A 23,090-nucleotide genomic window follows, 5' to 3' on the forward strand; every position below is an offset into this window, starting at 1 on the left:
TAAATCTGGTACTGATGCACATAAACTGAATCAAATAGCATAGAAAACAAAGCTTCCACACAAGAAAGCACCTAAACACCATCATCCTTGTAATTTTTTCATTGCTTCTTCCATCTGATTGGGTATAACTGAAGGAGTTGGAAAATGTCCAGGTGAGGTTAAATTATTTTTTAGATATTTTAGATGTGCAGTTGATTTTCATTTAATAACATATCCAAATCAACTTTTTCATTATCCACTCAAATGTCATTGAAAAAATGAAAGAAGACTTGCAACCTCCTGCACTATTAGTATTTATAGAGTTTTAGTGAGGATATAGATGCCAGCATACAATGTTTATTTCTTTTAGGTCTTCTGTAGCAAAATCTTTTAGAGTCCTTTCCATCGAGAGTGATTTTTTTGGATAAAATATGACCTTTGCTCTCACTGAATATTTGGGCAAAATGTATCCCAAATGAAATTGAATCTTTGTGGTTTGGGAAAGTTGGATTAATTTTTTCCTTTGTTTTTTTCTTCTAAATTCCTCTAAACTTCTCATTGCTTGCCAGAAAAGGAGGTGCCAAAATAACCCAAGGAGGCTGTGCAGCCTCTCCAGAAGTGAGAAGTACAGCAAGTTTAGTGAGTGTGGCTCTTCACTCATTTTCCCCATTAGTGAAATTTAGAAAAGTTTCCTGTCTGCATCCAGGATAAAATCCTAAACAGAAGTACAATGAAGTCACTTCTACAATTCTTCTTGTCTAAAATGGGTCTGAGTTTTCCCTTCTTTGTTTCTAAATGATTACCTAAACTGAATCTCTTGTGATTTGGCTTAATTATTTGCAATTTCTCATAATCTCTTAGTTGCTTATGTCTTTCATGTGTTCTTTCTTGACTTCTTCTGATACCACTTCATAACTTTTCTAATGAATTTCCTAAACTCATTTCAGAATTCTAGGTATTCTTTGTTTATCCCTCTAGCAGTTAGACAGCAGGGCATTAAATACATTGCTGTCAATTTAAACTTCATAGTTGTTTTGACTTCTCATTCAGCATCATAAAACTGCTATGCAATCAACTGGGATCACTCTAAAGACAAAACCCACAACAAATAAATTATTGCATATGGTTTTCTCTATGCAGCTTCAGAACAGATTTGCTTTAAACCAGATACATTTAATGTATGTCTCATTTAGAACCGGTGACGATAAAATAAACAACACCCTTGCTGGTTTTTTTCTCTAATCTTAGTGATATGAATCATAAACCAAAAGGTTTTTTTACAGAAATAGCTGCATATTATGGACCTATGTGGGACAGAGTATCTTTCTCTCTTTGTGTCTGTCTCTCTCTACTTGCATGGCTGTGATCTTTTGCCATACCACCACTTGCAAATAGATCTGAGCACTGGAATCTCCTGGATATGGTTATATTATAGTGCAAACTGGCTATGTCCCTGGAAGATTTGAATGATTCTGTGATAACTGATAAATCTTATCCTAGTACATAAGGTTTTAAAAAAGTCTTTCTGTCCTTTCAATTGTTGGTATCAATCGTTCTGCAGGTCACGGTCTATTGAAAAATTTAAGCAAAATATTTATCTGACAAGGGCTGCAGTTTATTTCTACATTATTCTCAAGTTTTTGGATCCTTTTTTCAATTAAGACTGTCTTTATGGTCAGTCATACATTATGACATATATGTTTTGTTTGTTTGTTTGTTTGTTTGACTTCAGGGTTGAGATCCAGGAGGCTTTTTAATTGTTGAATCTCCTGGGCAGTGTGTGCTGTTGAGACTGGCAGTGACATTGTTCATAGTCACTGTTCTCCTGTGTTATTTGTGTGCAAATTATGGACTGTAGGTCCATTTCTTGTTCACACTAGAGGGCTCCTTCACACTTGCTTAGCAGTGTGGCAGCACCTACAAGTCAGAGCAGTGGAAACACACTGCAGTGCAAGGGTTTGCCTGCATTTCAGGACATAGCAGACTCCTGTGTCTTCCCCTCACAGAAATTGCTTCTGCATATTGTAACATTGGCACCTCATGAGCAGTGTCAGACTGGCCTGTGATAATTTTCTCTCCTTCTTACCACATAAGGTGGGAAGAACAGAAACACTATAGAACTATTTCCGAACAAAGAGAAGTTAAGATTTGCTCCTTGTTCAGCCACAAGGTACTCATGAGAACAATAAATGTCATAATCAAGCCAGCTGATAAAATGGAAATCTTGCCTTGAATGTTTCCTAAAATTAGGTAAGATAGTTGGAGACTACTGAAAATCATATGGACTTGTCTTTCTGCTTTTGGAGTGGAGGAGTTGACTTAATTTCAGTACTGGGGACTGAAACTGAGGATAGGTTGAGGAAAATGCTTGTGCTAGCTCTGCATATTGCAGTAGCCTTTCCTGTCAGTATTTGTATCTTGGACTACAGTAGGTTGGATAACAGAAAAGAACTAGAAAATTAAAAGAAAGCTTGGAAGAAGGCACCCCCATGTGATAACTGTTATTGATCTTTTTTTTAGACTAGAATTTCAGGTCATTTTGGCCTGTAAATACAGCTCTGAAATTTGAAAACTAAGTTGGTAGAGAAGATGTGTAAATCGGGAAGCAAAACACCTCTCAAATATCTGTCCTGTTCTCTCTTATCTGTCCTCTTTTTCACAATATTAATAGTTATCCTAGTTTTCTGTACAGAAATTTCTTTGTATTACACAGATTAGACGTTCTTAATGTCTAATTTAAGTGAAGTATTATGGCAGAAAAACCTGAAATTTACTGACAAAATAGCTGTGTGCTATAGTTCAGCAACCTCTTGATTTTCTAAAATAACTGAATTCTCCTTAGCCTGAGTGGTTGTGTAGCAAACAACGTCTGTTCAAGTAACAATATCGGAAATTGTTCCCAAAACACTGAGTTGTGTTGATATTTTAAAACACTGCTACTGTTTTCCACAGCTTCGGCACTCAAGCTCTGTCCTGCTCTATGTCAGCTTCATGCTTGGGAAATGTCACTGGAGTGACAGCTGGTGAAGTGAAGGCAAAGAACAGAGAAGCAGCACTGGAAAAGGCAAAGAGCAGAGACAAAGCACTGAAAACCGCTTGGAACATGTTCCTGTGTTGTAGGGAGAAAGGATGCCAGAAATAAAGAAAGCAGCACATGGGTTTTTATATGCACAGCGTGTTCCATCCTATGTAAAAGACTGTGCTGGTTGCATTTAAACATGTGTGCACGATGGACAGCACATTTGTCAGGACTCCTTGCCATTCTTCAGTAAAGCAGCAACAAGGAAGATTATCTTTCTCCTACTCCAGGATGACGTCACTGCACCGATAAGAAGGACTTAGAAAAGGTTTATGTTCTTAGCACTAGGTTTAAAGAATATAATGCTCCTTTTAATATAGTAATTCCTAGCTCTACTAATTTTCAATGTTTATCTTGCAAGATGGTTAGGAAATTCAGAAATCATCTCTCTGGTTGGAGAGGAAAAGAGTGGGGTGATCTAAGGATAAATAAGCTTTCTGCTGTGGAGTTCCTCTACCACTGTATCACATCTGGCAAGTATCCACAAGGCCTTTCAAAGTCATATGCTGTAAAATTGCTAAAAATGTAGTCTTTAAAAACTCAAAATATTGTTAAATTTTTGTGTTGAAGTTGGTAGAAGTTATTGAGTGCTTGTTTCCTAATAGAACAGACATTTTTAATTTATTATTTCACATTTTAAACTTTCACGTTAGACACCACACTGGATTAAGAGAAAGTATCAGTAACAGGACACTTGTTCTTTCCTTTTAATCAAAAGAAAACAGATATTATTGTACCATATCCTGCATCTAGCTCAGATTCATTTTGACTCATTTCCTTACAAAAATCGCTGAAAACTCTCCAGAGTTCTTCATGGACAATTCATTCATTATTGTCTCATTGCTCTGGCACAATTATATTAAGTTGTGTTTAGTGGATGTAGAAAAAGAAAGATGAAGAGTTAGCTCTTCTGGATGGGCTATATGGCATCTGCTATAGTTCAAACTGGAGTCAGTGGGGGGGCAGCCCAATCCCTAAAGAGCAATTCATCCTGATTTACTGCACAAAGTGCATATAAGTGTTTGAGAATTCAATACTTCTGCAAAAGCAAACTAAATATCCACTATCATCAACTGAGAAACAGAACACAAAGTTTGGTAATTGTACACATAAATTATGATTGTTTGACATGGTAATATTGCCACTAATTGTTGGAGCAGGTAATGACACCTAATCTCCAGATTGCCTGACATTTGCTAATTTTAATCTCTGCCTTAACGCTGTTATAATTTAACTGTCTGAATTTCAGGTTTTCTGAATTGTGCATATTCTATAGGTTCATGAGGTGTTTTGTTTTCCTCTTGCAGAGGAGTTGGAAAGAAAAAGCAGCAGCTAAACCCATTGAGTAATTTCTGACAGTAAGATTGGAAGCTATACGATTTTGCCCCTGTTAAAATATCACCCCCTCTTCCCTGAAGTGTAGGCCTGTTTTGCTGAATAACTTGTCCTTCCACCATGTGAAGGTGGGATTTGGGGAAGAGGCAAAAAGGATTCATGGTTCAGATTGGAAGGGACCTTAAAGATCATCTACTTCCAACCCTCCTGGAGATTACTTTGGTTCAGATGCTTTTCTTGTTGTACTCCCCTCATGATAATTTCAAGGAATTATCATCTAGCAACTTTCCTGCTGTTTAGAGTGGCTGCTATCATTTGTTACTGCTGCCATAGGTGAACCTGCTGTCTGATATTGACACTTCCCCATCTGAACATTGACGTGAGGTTTCTCTTAAAAACATTTTTTTCTTGGAATCTTACTGGTACTGAAGTTAAACAAGGTGTGGCTGCTTTGTGGTCAGGTGGGTTGGTGTGGGTGTATCTGTAGAGATGCTTCACGGTCTGCACCAACCAGGGCTGCAAAATCGATATTTATGTGTCTGTCCACTGATGTGCAATGGCTACTACACAGGGCAGTCACTGCCCAGCCCAGACCTGGTAAGGAAAATGTGACAAGATTGCATGTGCTGCACATTTGTGAGAGCAGAACTGTCCTTGAAACCTGGTTCAAACATGATTCACCCTCAAAGGAGTCAAAGTCCTAGTTCAGGTAAGGTAGCTGCCAAACACAGAACTTTGTTAGCAACTTTTAAAGGCTCCTCTGTCTTAAATTACATTTTGTTCTGATTCTTTGTTGTCACCTCTTTCTAGATTAGGTTTTTCTGCCTTTTTTGTAACACCTTTCTCTTATTGCTAATTCTCACCTTCTTTTCTCCTTGATGCAATTCTGTTGTATAATGAATGTTTTTAAAAGAAATATACTAGAGTATTGACTCCTTTAAATTCATGATGCATACCACAAAGCTCAGACTAAGACTTTTTTTTTCTATTGTTTTTACATTAAGAATACTGGAAACTTTTGAAAAGAGTTTCTATTAAATTTGAAACAGTAAAAATTTTCTCAAGTGATTTTCCCAAGTCAAAATTATTTAGCAATTCTGAAAAATAATGACTTCACAGCTCATCAGCACAGTATTGATCCAGAACTGACAGATATCCTAACTACAGGGAAGTCATTGACTTCAGAAAATTAACCTCATGGGAATATTGATAGAAATGGGACTAGGAAAAGAGCATACAAGGCAAGTGTGCTCTTCTCTGAGGTAGTTCTTTTGATTTATTGGCAGCATGTTGTGGAAAATAAAAGAAATTGCTTACTAGGCTCTACCACTTTATTGAGAGGATGTGAAGGAAGTGTGAAAAGTGGAATGTGTGGGGAATTAGAGTGAGAGCACAGTATTTTGTTGCTGGCAGATGTATGCTAGGCTTCACCATTTTACTGGGGTGGTACAATTTAGTTGTTATGACACATCCAGGAAGAAAAACAGAAAACACGAGCTGGAGGCTTGGAGAAAATTAAATGATGATGACTCAGAACTTACACCCCAAAGTAAAATGAAGTTTGAAACACTGCACCAATTTGTTTAGAAGAGAAATCTTATGCAAACATGAAAAAAATGAGCTTCCTTCAAGTTATTGAAGCTTTGCACTGATATCTTCAGATGAGGAGGGTAATATTAGAAGGTTAGTGTCAAGGTGAGAGGCAAGGATAATCATGGATAAACTGCAAACTGAGTTTATGTTTTTGCTGTCGTTTTCTTTTCAAAGTATTCCTTTTGCTCATTGTGCAGTCAGCCCCACATCTGCTTCTGCTGAAAACCAAGGAAAAGTGTTTCAGTGCCTAAAAGTGTTATTGTTTGACTCGTTTGGCTGGGAGAATGAGTCTCAAGTAACCTATGAACTCTGTGCCATATTCCTGCAGTAAGCAGAGGGCCTGCTGGGGTGATCTACTTAACTTGCCATTAAGTTTTATGTAAACTCTTATAACATTGTTTAAAAAGGGTTTGCAGGATTCTCTGCAGTAATATGGCATATATTAACTTCTAGACTGAAAGTAGTAGCCAATTTGTTTCCCTTATGTAAACAGATCAATTTTTTTTTGTATTTACTAAACTGTCTTCCTAAGTTTGATAGGCTATTACCTATAATTTATCATCAGTACTGCAATGTGAAACTTAGCTTAAAACTTTAACCCTTGCAGTATTTAGGTTATATGTGGGTGAGCTTCTAAAAAGTAGTATTTTGTTGGACCTGAATTGTTACCTGACTCAGGAGATTTCAAAAGCAGTTTTAAAAGGTGAATAAACATTGTTGCCTCATTTTCACACGTGGTGAAAGTTAGACAAATACAGATAAAATTAGTTGGTTCAAGGTTATGTAAACCAGTTTATCCCATAGCCAGAAATAGTCCTAGTCCTCCCATCTGCTTACTCTTTATCTATTTTCTATCTAAAGAAACACTTTGTCTGTTCTTTGAAATATAGAAGATGGTAGATAGTTTACACCAATTAGTCTTCTCATATTAGAAAGTCTAATTTCTGGATTCTTGGAATGCACAGAAAGGGACTGTCCTAGTCATAATTGCATACTGCTGGACTCCTATATTTCAACATCTCCTAATTTTTCTTTTATGGTTTCAAAATTTATAATTAAGTTTTCTGTACATTTGAGAAATTGGCTAACAACAAGATCATCTTATGCAGCACATCAGTCAAGTGACTGTGGGTTTGATTCTGTAAGTAATCTGTGTCCAGAAGTCTTGTGCACTGTAAGTAGCATTTATAATTACCTGGTGTTGAAAGGCAAGATGGTGGTCTGGTTACCAGAGAAATTCAGGTATTTTAATCTTTGCCAAAGAAGCTGTAATACTGTCCACCCAAGACGATGATGTTGCATGGAGCACATCATCCCTTATCTTCTGAAAGCATAGCCTCAAATCTCACTGAATACAGGCCAGCCTGAGGGGCACAGTGGGCTTTTATTTCACATTTTTATGCATCATAAAGACAGTGCTAGTGTTCTCCTTGATGGATTATCAGGAGGGCAAAGGCTACGTCACACCACTGCTGCTGACTGTGATCACAGAAAGGCACAATCAGACCGACATTAGTTCCTCTGGTTTATAGCTCCAACATGCTGATATTCCAAAAGGACGGATAATAGATAACACCAGCTACTCCACACCACGTGTCACCAGAGACATGGGGTACGTGTCATTCCCTTTACTAGTACATGGCAATGCTGAAATCTGTTTATCACCTGCCACTTGGCAAGAAGGACTATTCTTGGTCAGGGCTTTGCTGTTGCCCTGCGGAGCAGTTACTCTGGAATTTCTGCAGCTCACAGGAACGAGGCAATTTCTGTTGTTCCAGTGAGAGGATAATGTTTCTCTGGAAGGGCACTTAGGGTTGAAATAAAGTAGAGGAGGATTACATTCCCAATTTCTGTTACATGTTTTTCTCCATTGCCTGTAGTTGTTGCACCAAACGTGCATTAAGCTCACTTGGGCTGATACCTGCACCATTTACTCAGCAATTTGAGTCTGCTATGGGCTATTATTTTTTTAATTGACTGCATATATTTTGGTGCATTTTGGCCAATTTGTAACGTAAAAGCCCAAGTGTATTGCTATCCATTAAAATGATCACGATTAGCTCTCTTACTAGACTATTTCATTGTGAGTTAGATTGGTGATGAAACGTGTTCTTACTGCGTCTGTTGTCTGAATCCAAACTTCCAGTGTTAACATTGGCTTAACAAGCTTTATATTTTCTATTTCCTTTATACAAAATACAAAGAGCTCATATTTCAAAATAAATCTACCGAGCTGTACTTTATTTAATAGCTGACACATCTGAGATTTTAAGAAGCTGAATGCACATATAACGCATTTTAAGAAGTGACATTGCTATGGTTATGAGTTACACAACAGTATGATGTCAGCCCTCTGATTGGTGCCATGGTATTTAGCAATGCCACTTGGACAGGAAAGTTCACACACAGAAGCCTGTCCAACAGTTCTAAGAATTTTATATCTTTTGAAGTATTCAATATATTTCTTTATGTGTTGAAGCACTGGCCTTCCAAAACCCTTGTTTTCATTTTCCAGCAATCTCAGTGAACTTGAGGTCATTGGATTGTTTGCTTTCTCACTGGCTACACTGAAATCAAGCAGCCATCAGCTAAATTAGTATAGCTTGAATGTGTCTAGAAATAATTCAAAGCAGACATTTATGACAGCGTTCTGACTGTACTTTTAACTTAGCATGAGGATATAAGAGGTAGAGGCTCTTCAAAGGAAAAGTGAAATTTTAGTACAGGCTCAAAATGAGAAATGATGGGACTTTCAGATTTCAGCTGCATGTTTCAGTTTTCCATGATTGCAGTTGTTCCAGGAAGAAAACAATCTACTTTTGATACAAAGTGAGTTTTAGTTTTCCAAGCCATCTCTCTGTCTCCTGAGACTATAGGGAAACACCAAAATGAAAACTTTAGCAAGATATTATCAATCTGTACTGGCATTTGGGCAACAAAAGCTTATCAATTCATTTTTTGGGGAAAAAAAAATTGAGGCTAGTTAAGACAGACTTGACCAAAAAAAAAATTATATTTATCTGCTTAGTTTGTTCAGAGCCACCAGTTTCCAAGTTGTGTACAATATAGTGATGCAGAATGGAAAAAGGAGGAAGGAAACCAGTTGACATACCAAGTGGCTTTTTATTTAGTAGATTACTGTTCATTGCAAACAAGGCTTGGTGTGTGAAAAACATTAAATTTTTATGGTGACTGTTGAGAAATGCACTGGTAGTCTCTGCTAAGCAGTCACATAATAGAATCACTTGAATGGATGCTCATCCAGTTGGCAGTTTCAACTGACTACCCGTGTGGATAAGCCTAATTCATGTCACTACGGAAGACAGGAAATTGTTGAAGGTTTAGAAGGAAATTCTGAGCTGGCAGTGTGCCCTTGCAGCCAGGAGGGCCAATGGTGTCCTGGGGTACATTGGGAAGAGTGTGGCCAGCAGGTCAAGGGAGCAGATCTTCCCCCTCTGCTTGGCCTTGGTGAGACACATCTGCAGAGCTATGCCTGATTCTGGGCTCCTCAGCACAAGAGAGAGGAGGAGATACTGGAGAGGGTGCAGTGGAGGGTGACAAAGATGATGAAGGGTCTGGAGCTTCTCTCTTATGAGGCACTTTGGGAACTGGGTCTGTTTATTCTAGAGAAGACTGAGAAGGGATCTCATTAATGTCTACAAAATACCTCAGAGGCGGATGCCAAGAGAATGGTGCCAAACTTTTCAGTGGTGCCCAGAAAGAGCACGAGGAGTGAAGGCCATAAACTGAAACACAAGAAGTTTTACCTCAACATGAGGAAGAACTTCTTTCTGTTGAGGGTGGTAGAACACTGGAACAGTCTGCCCAGAAAGGTTGTGGAATCTCCCTCTTTGGAGACATTCCAAACCCATCTGGACCCATTCCTGTGTCACCTGCTCTGGGTGACCTTGCCTTGGCAGGGGGCTTGGACTACATCATTTCCAGAGGTCCTGTCCAACCCTAACAATTCTGTGAACTCTGAGAAGTGTTAACACAACTACAGTACTTGATGAACTTTTGGTGAACAGATTTAGGGGTTTCCTGTACCATCTTCCATGGGGTCCTTCATTAGCTGAAAAGGAAATGTAATTATTTTATGTTTTCTCTTAATTGCTTTTAACCTGTTCATCTAAAAACAGATCTCTTGACCAAGAGATTTCATTAAGTTAAAACTTTAAATATTTTTGCATTTATCACCAGCCACTTGGCAGCAAATTTTGTTCTTGGTCAGAGCTTTGCTGCTGTCCTTCCCAGGAGGTGCTCTGGAATTTCTGCAGCTCACGAATGAGGCAATTTCTGTCACTCCAGTGAAAGTAGAAAGAAGCTAATCAGCCTTTGGAAAGGTGTTTAGATTTGAACAAAAACAGAGGAGGATTATGTTGCTTTTTTCCCAGCTCTTTTGGCAAAAGTGCTTTGTTAGCTCAGGTAGGATGGAGTATATGCTGAAGCTGCTTTTGAGGAAGGGGTACACTTGCAGCTTTGGTTTTGCCTTTATCCTTCATTGTTCCCTGTAAGAAGGGAAAGTACTACTTCACTCTATCACTAGGTTAAACTCATTGACATTTGTATTCTATTTTGAACCTGCAGAGTTCTAGAAGAAATACAATTTTTTTTAGGAAATAAAAGTTCTTGCCATCTCCAGCTGGTTATGGAATCACTAGGGCAAAAAAACCCTCAGAAATATTCAGAGGAATAGATGATTTCTTGGGATATTGTAGTGTATAATATATTTGTCTGAAGGCTGCAATCAAATACTTCTATCATGAGCACTTAAAAGGAGTTTATGAAGAAAATATTAATTCTTATTGTCTGCAGTGTTTGGATCTTGGAAGTCAAATAGGTATGAGACCACCTTTTACATAATGAAGACACTGATTGTTTTCCTTCTCCCAAGAACTGTGTATTCTGCATAACTATGGATACATTTTTTTGGTAAATGCTTTGGTAATTTAGTGATGGACTGTGTATAATAATGTAAAATTCATAGGCCTGTGACCAAAATTAAGACTAATATTCCCTGATTTTAAGGAATTCCTAGACACATCTTCAGTCACTGGTTCTTCCATTAAACTCTTCTGTTTGCATTGCAGCATGCTTGCAAGTGAGTTTAATTTACATATTCCTGTATTATTTGTTGTTACACAAAGCAGTACTTTTTAATAATACTTATTCCTTATATTACAATGTACTTTGAATTATTGCAGTAAATTTAGGTGCAGTCAGATAGTCTCATTGCAGTGGAGACAAGGTCTAAGCCACAAGTATCTGAAACTCCTAAATAAGACATCCTAAAGAATTTGGTGAGAATTTAAATTAAATTTTCCTGTTTGAAAGACAAAGAAAATGATAAGATATCCATTGTCTCCAACTTTCTGCAGTGATTATAATTTTTCTCATGTTTGGTTTTCATCCAGTATTGTTTGTGGTGCATGTTTAGGCTTTGGCATCTTGCAAATGAGGATAGTATAAAGGTAGAATTTACAGTACTTATTAACGACTGTCTGCTCCAGAATGCCTCTTAGAATATTTATTCAAATTCAGCCATCATTATTTTTAGCTTGCTTGGGAAATTATTAGCTTTCATCTGATGCCTCACATATTTATGCTAGAAATAAGAAGATTTCATACTAAGCGTATTAGTGTGTTTAATGTCAGAGAGGAAGCCAAGTCATTATGCCAATTCTCATTTTGAAGAGCTTTTAATAGTGATAGCTTTTTCACAAGTAGTCAATAAAGTCCATAAGCAAAATTTAGACAAGTAGCTAAGGACCATGACTTGTATTTCCAAAGATGTTGAGGCAACTAAACACACAGGCATATGCCTGGAAGGATTAGAAAAACAAATCAAAACAAAAAAACTGCCTAGGTTCACCTATCATTGATTCTAGTTGAAATTAGATACATGACTGCTTTTGAAAAATCTCTTGAGTGTCCTTCTGCCTCTTCAATGCCTAAAAACCTGACTCATATGCCTTTAGGAGCTTCAAAGGTCTCAATGGCTATTCATGAGACTCATGCTGATTTTTGAAAATAGAGTTAGACTTCTCAAAAGTTTGTTTTCAATCTTTTGCATGTAGCCACCTACCTGCCACAAAATCAAGACTGATTTAGGCACTTTAGCAAACAATTATGCAGGAACTTTGACCAATTGGAGAGATTGGCCATCACCAGCTACATGATGTTTAACAAGGGTAGGTGCTGAACTGTGTACCAGGGGTGGGGCAACACTGGTTGTGTGAATAGACTGGGGAACGAGAGGCTGGAGAGCAGAAAGGGACCTGGGTGTCCTGGTTGATGGCAAGTTCAATATGAGCCAGCAGTGCCCTGGCAGCCAGGAGGGCTAACCCTGTCCTGGGGGGCATCAGGTCCAGGATCACCAGCTGGGCAAGGCAGGGGATTGTCCTGCTCTGCTCTGCACTGGGGCAGCCTCACCTTGAGTGCTGGGGGCTGTTTTGGGTGCCACAATATAAAACAGACATGAAGATTTTAGAAAGTATTGAGGGGAGGCTATGGGGATGGTGGAGGGCCTTGAGGGGAAGCTGTATGAGGAGCAGCTGAGGGCACTTGGTCTGTTCAGCCTGGAGAAGAGAAGCCTGACACGAGACCTCATTTCAGCCTACAATGTCCTTGTGAGGAGGAGGGGCAGGCACTAATCCCTTCTCTGTGGTGACCTGTGACAGGACTTGAGGAAACAACATGAAGATGAGTAAAGGGAGGTTTAGGCTAGATACTAGGGAAAGGTTCTTCACCCAGTGGGTGATTGGGCACTGGAACAGGCTCCACCAAGCCTGACAGAGCTCAAGAAGTATTTGGACAGTGCTCTCAGGCACACAGTGTGACTCTTGGGGTGTCCTCTGTAGGGTCAGGAGTTGAATTCCATGATCCTGATAGGTTTGTTCCAACTCACATATTCTGTGATTCTATGAACTGAATTGTAGATGATCTTTAAAATTACACTACAAAACATTCAGGTTGGTCTGAATAATGTTAAAAATGAGGAATTGTTTGATGTGCATGTACCCTTTTCAAATCAGGAACAAATAGTATCTATTGGTTGCTTAAAAAAGCCTTTATTTTCTGTATTTATACACAGAAAGAAAAATATTAGAAGTTCAGCGGGTAGTTCTTAGGAAAAACAGGTGACTCGTAGGAAAGCAATGGGAATCCAGTCAAGGGAAAATATTTGTGGTGTAATGACACTTATGGCCAAAAGACCTAGGAAAATCGATGATCAATGTTTTCTTTAGTGAGCATAGCACAGAGAACTCGTGAAATAAAATTCCTCGGACTAATTCCCACTATCGTCAATGAACTGAACTAAAGCCATTTGAAGTTAACAGATAACCGTGAGTGAGTATCCATGGACTCATAATTTTGGATTATGACAAAACTCCGGGACAGGGCCAGCCTCACTTATTAACATTACTATTTTCTCCTTCTCTGGCACTGGCTTTGTCCCTTCTTTATTATACTACATATCAGATTTTCCTTAGCATTTTCTATTTGCCACACGAAAAAGTAGAAATACATCTTAAAAACTTTACATCTTAAAATAAAAAATAAACAAGGTACTTCCACCTTTTTCATAATTCTAATATAATCATTTTGCATTCAGAATCTGTTGCAGGTTATTTGATTCTTGATGGGGGAGGGAAAGCCTTATTTATTAAAAAAGATTTGTTCTTTTTTCACAGATCTGAATTTCATCTGTTTCATATCAGAGTATAAACTTCTATTTGAAAAGAACAGCAGACAGTAAGAATATCACCACTCATGAATTCTGCTCATTTTATTAGTCTTCATTTTAGTGATAACAGGAAATAGTTGTACTTTATTGCATCAAGTCCTACAGCTTTTAAAAACTAAAATGAAATGGCTATGAAAGAAAAATTAGGGGAGCTGAGTTAATGCCATTGTAGCTGCAGCTGTAGAATTTCATTCTATTTTTCTTGCAAAACGAAAGACAAGGGTGAGATTCAGCAAAATGTCTTCCTTTTATATTATTCAACAGATTTTCTTGACCATTCCACATTTTAAAATGCTTGTCTTGCAATAGCTATATTAAATGTAGTGTATGTAATTCCTGAAATAGTGGTGGAACTCCTTAAGCGTATGAAATAATTTTTGTGTCTCATATGAGACCATCCTTTATGTCTTTTAAATGCAGAAGCAAATGTGAAGTGACAACATCATTTCTACCCCATTTTCCTCAAGCCAAACCAGCTGGGAAGAGTACAATACACAATACTAAGAGCACCTTGAAATAAGCTAAGTCATATACATAATTATTCATAGCAAGTATAAATAATTCTTTCTTGATTTTAGTGCTTGTTTTTTACTCTGCTTCAAAATAATACATGTACTGAAAAAGAATTATCAATGTCTGAACAACCTAAAGAGCAGTTCCTATCCCCATAGATGGTTTGGAAATTTTAACTACTGTGATTCCTGTCCCCTGCAAAGGGATTCTGTGCTTTTCTATATGGCCTTGGATGAAGAGGGGTATTGGAGTGAGGAAGATAGAGATGCTTTGTATTGTTGTTTCAAATCACTGAATAGTTTACAGCCTCAGGTGGGATTCTTTCTTGGCTCAGTCACATTACTGCTTTTATAGGTGAGCTCATTAGGTCAGCAGTAGCTATGTTTTATGTCTTCCACCTGATAGAATAGTTTGGGTGGGAAGAGACTTTTAAAGATCACGTAATCAAACCCCCTGCAATTAACAAGAACATCTTCAACTAGATCAGGTTTATCAACCTGACTTTGAATGTTTCATTGCCTGAGTATCTCAAATCTGTACTTGAGCATCATTCTGTTTCTCCATGATGATAGAAGGCACAGCCCTCTAATAGAGAAAATCCTTTTTTAATGACATCTGATATTTAGCTGTCTTTGTAGGTTATAACATTATTATTGTCTCAATTTCTTAAAAAAACTGCTGGGAATTGAATACTCATAGGATTAGAAATGATCTTGTGTGAACAGCAGTGTAAAAAACTGCTTCATTACTTATGCATGGCAAACTGCACCTTGTTTTGCAGGAATAAAACATGAAGGAGTTTTACTTGCTATAACATGTGAGAGTATATTCTGTCTATTATATCAAGAAGGAAAAGATAGATAAGCTTTTCCCTTGCACTTTTACTGCGTCCAACTGGAGTGCTTTCTCCAACAGGATTCACACTTAGTCAGACTAAAGCTTGGGAGTTTTTAAGAGCTAGAGGAGCAGCTCTAACTGGTGTTACCTGCATAAGGCACTTTCTGGGTCTTTGCTTAACTGTACTATACCATAGCAGCTAAAATAAGCTTGGATTTGCTTTGATCTAAAATAGGATCTGTATGAGTGCATCCTTACCTCTACATGGAAGTTCATTGTGTGGTGATAAACAGATCCATTCCGCCAAAATATAGGCTCCTAATGGAGGGTCCTTACTCAACTGACTTAACGAGCATAAGAATACAATTGCTACAGCTTCCTTGCTTAATTTAGTGGAGAAAGAAGAGAATTTCCCAGGGAAAATTCATAACTTAATGAGGCCCCTGAAAATTTTTTAGTCCTCTCACTGACTGCAGGATGAACTTGAGTAGACTCCTAACTCAGAATCCTCATTTAAGTGCCCAAAGGTAGATGGACTGAATCTGAACCACAATCTCCTTATTTCAGGTCACACTCTGTTCAGTGTTAATCATTCAGCAAGTTCATTCTGTATGTGGATAAATTAAAATGATGTATGTCTAGGAAGGTCTGAATTTAAAAGTCTTTTGTCTGAAAAGACGTGAAAGGAACAGTACAGTCAATAACGTAAAATACAGATGATATCTTTTTGAATACATCTATCTTTCTCTATAGAAATCATGGAGGTATAATAACATCACCTATGCTTACTACATCTCTATCCTCTCTTGAAAAAATGAAAAAACCAAAAAAACCACCACCAATAAACATCATAAGGAACACTTTTATATTACTGACTTCCAAAATATAAGTAGGATTGTAATGCAAATTTTTTCAACTAGTGCCTCTGTTTTTCATTCAGTGCACATTGATTTAGAGTGATATGCCAGAAACAATTAAAAAAAAACCCAGAAGTGTTCTAAAAGCAAATATATATGGTGTTTTTGCATTTAAACTTAGCTATAAATTTCAGAAATAAACATGGCTTTTATTCAGGACATGTATTAGCCAATAATACATTTGATTAAACTAGGAAAATTAGACATACTATCAGTAGCTCGATCCCAAATTACACAAGAAGAAATTAGATACATTTTCAGTAGCTTGCTCTCAAATTTCTACAGTCTATGAGTCACCAGATTCTTCCTGCCAAACTAAATATGTCTGTAAAAGGCTGGAAACTTTAATGGAAAGAAACATAAAACTTGAAATACGTAGGAAAAACTAAGATTTTTTTTCATGGAAGACCTGTTGACTAGTAATTCAGGAATTCGGGGGATGTAGAAACAAATTATTGCAATAATATTATTATTTATCCACAGAAGTTTCAAGGTAAGAAGTGTATTAAATTTAAACCTGCTATGTTAACCTGAAATAAATATCCTTATTAGAGTTCATGTCATCTGAAGTAATCAAAGAAGACTTACAAAAAGAAGCTGTAAAACTTTCATTATAAGAGTAGAAGCTCATATCCATTCGTTTTGATGGGGCTGAGTTAAAAGAAACCTTCAGTATAGTTAATGCAAGTCTGCAAAAAAATCCCTCTTGTAAATTTGATTTATTATATGTGGTCTGGAACAGCCTTCAAACATAATTAGGAATGTACTCATCTTTTCAGATCCACAAGCAGAATGACATCTTCCCTACAATATTCCCCATGACACTTAGACTTTTTAACCTTTCCATAAACCATACATTTAAAAAATTTCTTTAGAATACAGAGTTGTGAAATACAGAGTTTGTGTGTGTTATTTAAGATTTTATCCATTGCCTTAGAGGGATATGGCTGTTAATGGACCTTCTTTTGAAGTCAAACCATTTTTCAGAAGTATTTGTTTTACTTAGAACCAGCTGTTTATAGGATTTGGGGGTATTAGGTGTTTACTTTTTTGGAGATAGAAATAATGTTTCTGAAATATTTATTTTCAGAAAGAAAACAGTTCACTGGGCTGGATTGAATCAGAACGGTCTGAGCCAACCTCTTCTTTTTTCTGCATACTCAGCCTTGTGTAAATTTCTGCCCAATACACAAACACAAAAACAATATAAACAAATAGTTCTGTATAAAAAATATCATATAATTTCAGGTTTGTGTGAGTCATAATTTCCCAAAGGAAGTGTTTTAACAGGACACTTTTTCCCTACTTCCATACTTTTATGGGTACATAAGGAAGCAGAAGGGCCTGCTGTCTGGAAGCATCCTCTTACACTAGAAGAGATATATTACATAAATGGGAAGACTGGGATCACAGCTGAATTTCAGAATAAGACGGGAAATATTTAAATATGCTGTAGACTCAAGGAAAAAAAAAGGCAGGAGACACATGAGCCCTAGAAAGTTTCTTTGATAAAAGGAAGCTATTCCAGTTTTCACTATTAAAGGATTTAACATGAGATAAGCAAACGCATTCTGCTCTGCCTAGTAAGAGTCGGAATACTGAAAACACAAAATTTCTCTGTGTATGGGATTCAATTAGAAAACACAGCAAGTATCTCAGACTAGGGCTGGATTTTTGTAGGAATTTAAGTAACTTTCCACAAGCTGGACTCACCCACTAGTCATTATATGGTATGCCCCACCAAAGACTATGAATGTGTTAGAATTTTTTTTGTTCCCAGAACCCCATTTACTGATGCAAACATGAAATATGGCTGTCATTACTTAAAAGTTAGACCCAGCATTTGAGCTTTATCTTTCATAATGGTTTTGCACTAAATGCACCACATAGAAAGTAAGAATTAATGGCTTTTCCTTCCTCTTGACCCTGAAGTTCCTGTGGTTATTACCAGAGATAAATTTAGCATAATTTATTCAATAAGTATACATTTGTCTTGATTTCTAGACTGAGAAATTACTTAACTGTTGGTTATCTCTTGCATTTGTTGTCGTATTTTTTAACAATTAAGCTTGTGTCACAGGGAAATACTGACATTAGGATATGGTTTAATAGGCAAGTCCAGATCCATCTTTTGTTAGCAAAGCTCCAAGGTGGCTTTAAGCCTCTGTTTGATTTTCAGTGATGTGAAAGGGTTTGAAATGTGCCTAAGAGCTAAAGTGCTGAATAAGCCCTAGAGAAATGGCTCTGAATTTCTGCCTTTGAATGAGAACTGTGCATGGAATGCCCTCCATGCACAGGTAGTAAATGCAAAAAAAGGTTTCATTAATGGAGCATGTGGTTCTGCCAAATTGAGTGATTTGCTCTGTGACTCCTGCTGCTGTTGATCAGGAATCACAAACACTTTATTGATAATAGAACAAACAAAGAGGTCCATACGCAAAGGTTTTGGCTGATTGCACAGAGCATGTGCCAGAGCTGAAGTCAGGGAAGGGTTTTTCTCGGTATTTAAGATTCAGTGGAAAAGTAAGAGGGGCAGCTATGCCAAGAATTAATGTTGATCTTGCCAACTCTTCTTTGAGTGACTTTATCCAACATGAGACTAAACAATGTATTAAATACACATCTAGCAGTTAGGGAATCAAATGTCAAGTAACAGCTTTCTGTTGTTTGAGACAAAATTTGAAGCTTGCTCTAGTCCATAAAGAAAGGGTAAACATCATAAAAAGCATTAACATCTCTAATACCTACCAGCTAATAAGGACATATATAAATTGAACTTCTGGAGAAAATGTACTTATTTGGTTTTGATAGTAGGCGCTTTTTACAGAGCTATTTCTTGTTGAAATTTTGATCAATGATTTTTTTCCAGTCACTTCATTAAATTATCATTACTACTGCAGTCCCTCTTAAGAAAAAGGTTGAAAAATTATAAAATCCTTGGTGACCTGAGAAACTAGCTGTAGAGGAGACCTGTTTGCAGGGACTAAATTTAGTGTGTATCAGAGGCTAACTCCTCCTAGACTTACTCTGCAATCCATGGAGAAAGAAGACAGAGCCTCTCTTTCTCTGTTATTAAGGAGGTAACTTAAGGAGATTAACCTCACTAAACTAAGGTTAACCTTTATGAACAACTCATTACCCTTTCTTAATGTGGTAAAAAATGAGATAATTCTTTCAGACTGGTTTATTTTCAGAGATCTTCCTGTTTACTACCAGGGGCAACAAAGCACACATCAAACTTGTGTCAGCTGTTTGACTATACAGTGATATCATTCCAGAAGTCAGAGTTGTTGTTTTCTTTCTTATACAGATATATCAGTAGCTGTGCCTATAGCTTTGGTTCCCTGAGCACTGACCCTGCAGACATGGCTAAAGCACACCTGAGCTCCTTTCCAGGTCAGCTTTCTTGTAAGAGGTAAGGAACCTAGGGATAGATAGAGGAATGCACTCAAATCTTCCATAGATATAGTATTTGGACATGAATGGGGCATGTAGCCAGACCAAGGAACTTAAAAACACTTTCAGATCTTGCTGTGTGAACACAGCCAAGATGACCAGCATATGTTTGCAAAGATTTGTAAGACTGTCAGTGACACCAGAGTCTGTGTGTGTCCGTGGCAGCTTTTCAGCATGCCTCTGCTGGGCTTCTAACATTAACATTCCTTTCAATCAGGGATGCAGAGAGGAGCTAATGACTCATAGCTCCTACAGGTATGGAGTACTTAAAGAACTGAGTGCCATGCTATCTCTTGTAATTATGCTGATAGGTTTGACAGGCCCAAAAACTTTAATAACATCTTAAAAGCAGACTTCCTGAAGTAAACAAGAAGCTCTTAACTAGAGGGAAATGGGAGAAGCAAAACGTAATTGCCTATTGCTCTGCTACTTGTTTCCTCTTTTCTAAAGCAGCAATTCCTCCACATATACCTTAGTTCTACAAAGGAATGGGATCTCATGACAGCTCTCATTACCCAAAATTATGTTCACAGGCTTATCCTGATTTTCCGATGATTATAAACTAATAGTCTTACATTGTGCACAGCTGGGGATTTTCCCAAGGACAGCAAACAATTTTGATTGTCTTAGTGGACAAAAAAAAATGTAGTAAAAATCTGCAGTAATTCTCCTCAAAGCAGTTGACACAGGGAACATTGAGCTGGCTGCTAGAAAAGCCCATCTTTTATGGGATTCACTGCTTTACACATGGAAGCATGTGCTAGATCATTCTCTGTTGTCTGAAGAATATCAGAGGAGCTCCAGTGTCTCAGGTACCTAAATTCAGCTCTTTTCTTTTTTTATGCAAGTGATGGTTCAGAAGATTCACCACAAGACTAAAGCAGTGGTTTTAGCAGAAAAAAAAAGGTGGAGTTTTAATTCATTAAGTTGATTGTCATGGTTTCAAAAAAGTATTGCCATCTAGAAATTAGAAGACTGAAAATGTCTAACGAATTAAGAAATCTGTTTCTTTATTGGCACTCGTGTATTGTTAGCAAGACTGCTATATATTTATTGTAAAAGGAAGAGGTATATTTTCAAAGGAGAAGAAACTAGACAAAAAAGAATAAAGCATCTTCTCCTTAGAACAAACTACTAGATCTCATGGTAGTAACAGCCCTGACAAAACAGCATGAGCAAGAATGAATGATTGTTCAGGAAATTCAACATTTATGAAGATTTTTTTTTTTTTGAGTAATCTACAAAGTTAATTCCTGTGATAAGACTAGACTGTTCCATGAAAAATGTCCCCGCTTTTGGGGACTTAAATTTCTCCTTTAAGTTTTTCTAACATTCTCTCCTCTCAGCATTGTTTTGTAATGAGTGTACCATGGTAGACCTCTCTGGACATTAAAATTCAAGCAAATGTTGAAGCCATCCCACTTGGCTTCATGACTGTTGGATCCAAAAGTTTTGAGACTGGAGAAACATTGAGAAAAGCTGTGTTTAAATGTAGCCACTTTTGTAGCTGTGGCCAGGTTCTCTGCCACCTTCTCTTAACAAAACCTAACACACATGAACCTGAGGGGCAGAAGTTCTAGAGAGATGTCCCTAGATAAAAGGTGACAACAATCTGCTTTTCTCTGGTAAATCATAGGAGACAAAAAGCTGTCTGAGGAGTAGTCAGTGCTGGTTGGAGTTAAATGTGACCAAGGAAAAAAAGTAGATGCTCAGTCTGGGGATTTGTGTTGTGTTTTCCCCTAAAAAACTTTGGAAAATGCTCCTTGTCAGTCTATCTCAAGACAAAAGAGAGTGGTAGAAATTACATTTGACTTTCTCCTGAAGTCAGTACTTCTCCTTGTGTGTGGTAAGCAGCTGGGGCATCTCCTCAGAAGCTGTAAAGAGTTTCCATATATAGCTAGAAAGTTGGGCAGAGTAGACTATATAAAGGAAATTTTTGTCTTCCAGCCCTAGCCATAGATATAGCCTTGTGGCTGGGAAATACAGAGTTTCAACAGAAAGTAATAGAATTATTTCTATCTTCACTTCCACCCACAACTCCCAAGGAATAGTCAGAAGTTTTGACCTTGACTCTGAACCAGAATTCCACCTCAGCCAAAAGGTATTCTTTATATTTGGAGTCTCTAGTGAAATAGAGAATGATGGAAGAAAAAAAATTTCCTCACAGCTATTTCCTGTGCAAGTTAAAGGCAAATACTACCATTGATTATACTTTATTTAAAGGAACCAGAACATGAGAAAAGAAGACTTAAAATACTACTTTTATTGACATATTCTTTACAACAAAAGAAAAATTTCACTGGATTTTTACTTTTGCAAATGATGTGGCGTTCTCAAAAAGTCCCAAGAAATCAAGCAACTGATAGTTGCTTGATTAGTAATACTAATAGTATTAACTTCTAATCGTATGCTGCATTCTCTAGTACATTTGATATGAGGATCTCAATTTGTTTTACCAATGTTGCTGGGCTTACTTTTCTCTAGTTCTGTATTTTAGATTGAACTCTAGCAAAGAAGAGGGAGAAGGTTAAAACAGATTAAATTTCTTCCTCATAAATAAGAAGTAGCCAGGTAGAGCACACACATTACTTGGCATCCAAGGGGCCACATCCATGTTAGCTTCACTAGATTCCTGTTGAATGATGCAAATGCCGGCTATTGATTGCAACTGTGCAAGACACCTAAAGTAGGGTGGTCATTCGTAAGTAAAACCTTCCATAGTTTTCCATATAAAACATGGTCAACATTTATGGTGTCATTACACTATTTCAAGAGAAAACTCAGAATGTCAGAAAACAACAAAGACTAGAGAGAAAGTCTAAACTGACAGCAGATAAAGGTCAAGATTGCAAAGGTAATGATCTCCTATGGAACACTGGAAGCCCATAATGGTATTTTAAATTAAGGATGACCTAGCTTAGGGTAGAGATTTGAAACAGATTGTGAAACCTTAGAATAACTGAGACTGAAACAGAAGAGAGTTATTGCTAATGATTAGCATTTCACATGACCTCTTACCTTGAGAATCACAAAGTACACCTGACAGTAGGTCTGATTGCTGGGCAGTAACAGCTACTCTTGTGGAAAGCAAGCATGAGAAGTCTCTGAACCAGCAGCAAACATTTTGCTGGTAGAGAAACACCTGAGATATGTACACACTAAAAGAACAGTTGCCCTGCTGTTCTAAGGACGTGCTGTCTCATTTTCTGGTGCAGAAACAGGCGGGGGAGGTGAGAGTCTTTATATGCACTCGAGCAATAAAACATTTCTAGGACACTCAAATAATCCCTAACTCTGCTGCTAATAAATGCAACAGACTTTGGTGTATAAATGAACACCTGATGAGTTTGTAGGAAAATGTAAATTTCTGCATGAGCGGTTCCAGTACTTTTAATACTGTGTTTAGCACCAGAATACTAAGCTAAATAGCAGCCTGGAGTAGGCGCTTATTCACAAGAGTTGAGGTGTTAAATACAGAAAATAAGGGTTATTTTGTGAATAGTGGATTACTTGCATATGTAAAACTAAGGTTTCCAAAGTGAACTTTAATAAAATTTGCCAAGAATATAGTGAAAATCTCTACCATTTATATGTTGAAGAAATTAGGATTTTCTGTAATTTAGAAGTGCAAGAG

At 37.4% G+C, this 23,090-nt stretch overlaps 1 protein-coding gene and 2 long non-coding RNA genes across 4 annotated transcripts in view; 1 reads left to right on the plus strand and 2 right to left on the minus strand.

Moving 5' to 3' along the window:
- IGF1 (insulin like growth factor 1) overlaps positions 1–23,090 on the minus strand; it is a 48,614-nt gene that overhangs the window by 19,806 nt on the left and 5,718 nt on the right. The window lies entirely within an intron of this gene.
- Positions 6,106–7,426, minus strand: LOC137474414 (uncharacterized). The gene is made up of 2 exons (XR_010999344.1): positions 7,182–7,426; positions 6,106–6,204 (listed from the first exon to the last, which is right to left on the minus strand). It is a non-coding gene; the product is annotated as an uncharacterized lncRNA (long non-coding RNA).
- On the plus strand, positions 7,450–7,833 carry LOC137474413 (uncharacterized). The gene is made up of 2 exons (XR_010999343.1): positions 7,450–7,598; positions 7,686–7,833. It is a non-coding gene; the product is annotated as an uncharacterized lncRNA (long non-coding RNA).

This window comes from Anomalospiza imberbis, chromosome 5 (genome assembly GCF_031753505.1).
Source record: "Anomalospiza imberbis isolate Cuckoo-Finch-1a 21T00152 chromosome 5, ASM3175350v1, whole genome shotgun sequence".
NCBI lineage: Eukaryota > Metazoa > Chordata > Aves > Passeriformes > Viduidae > Anomalospiza > Anomalospiza imberbis.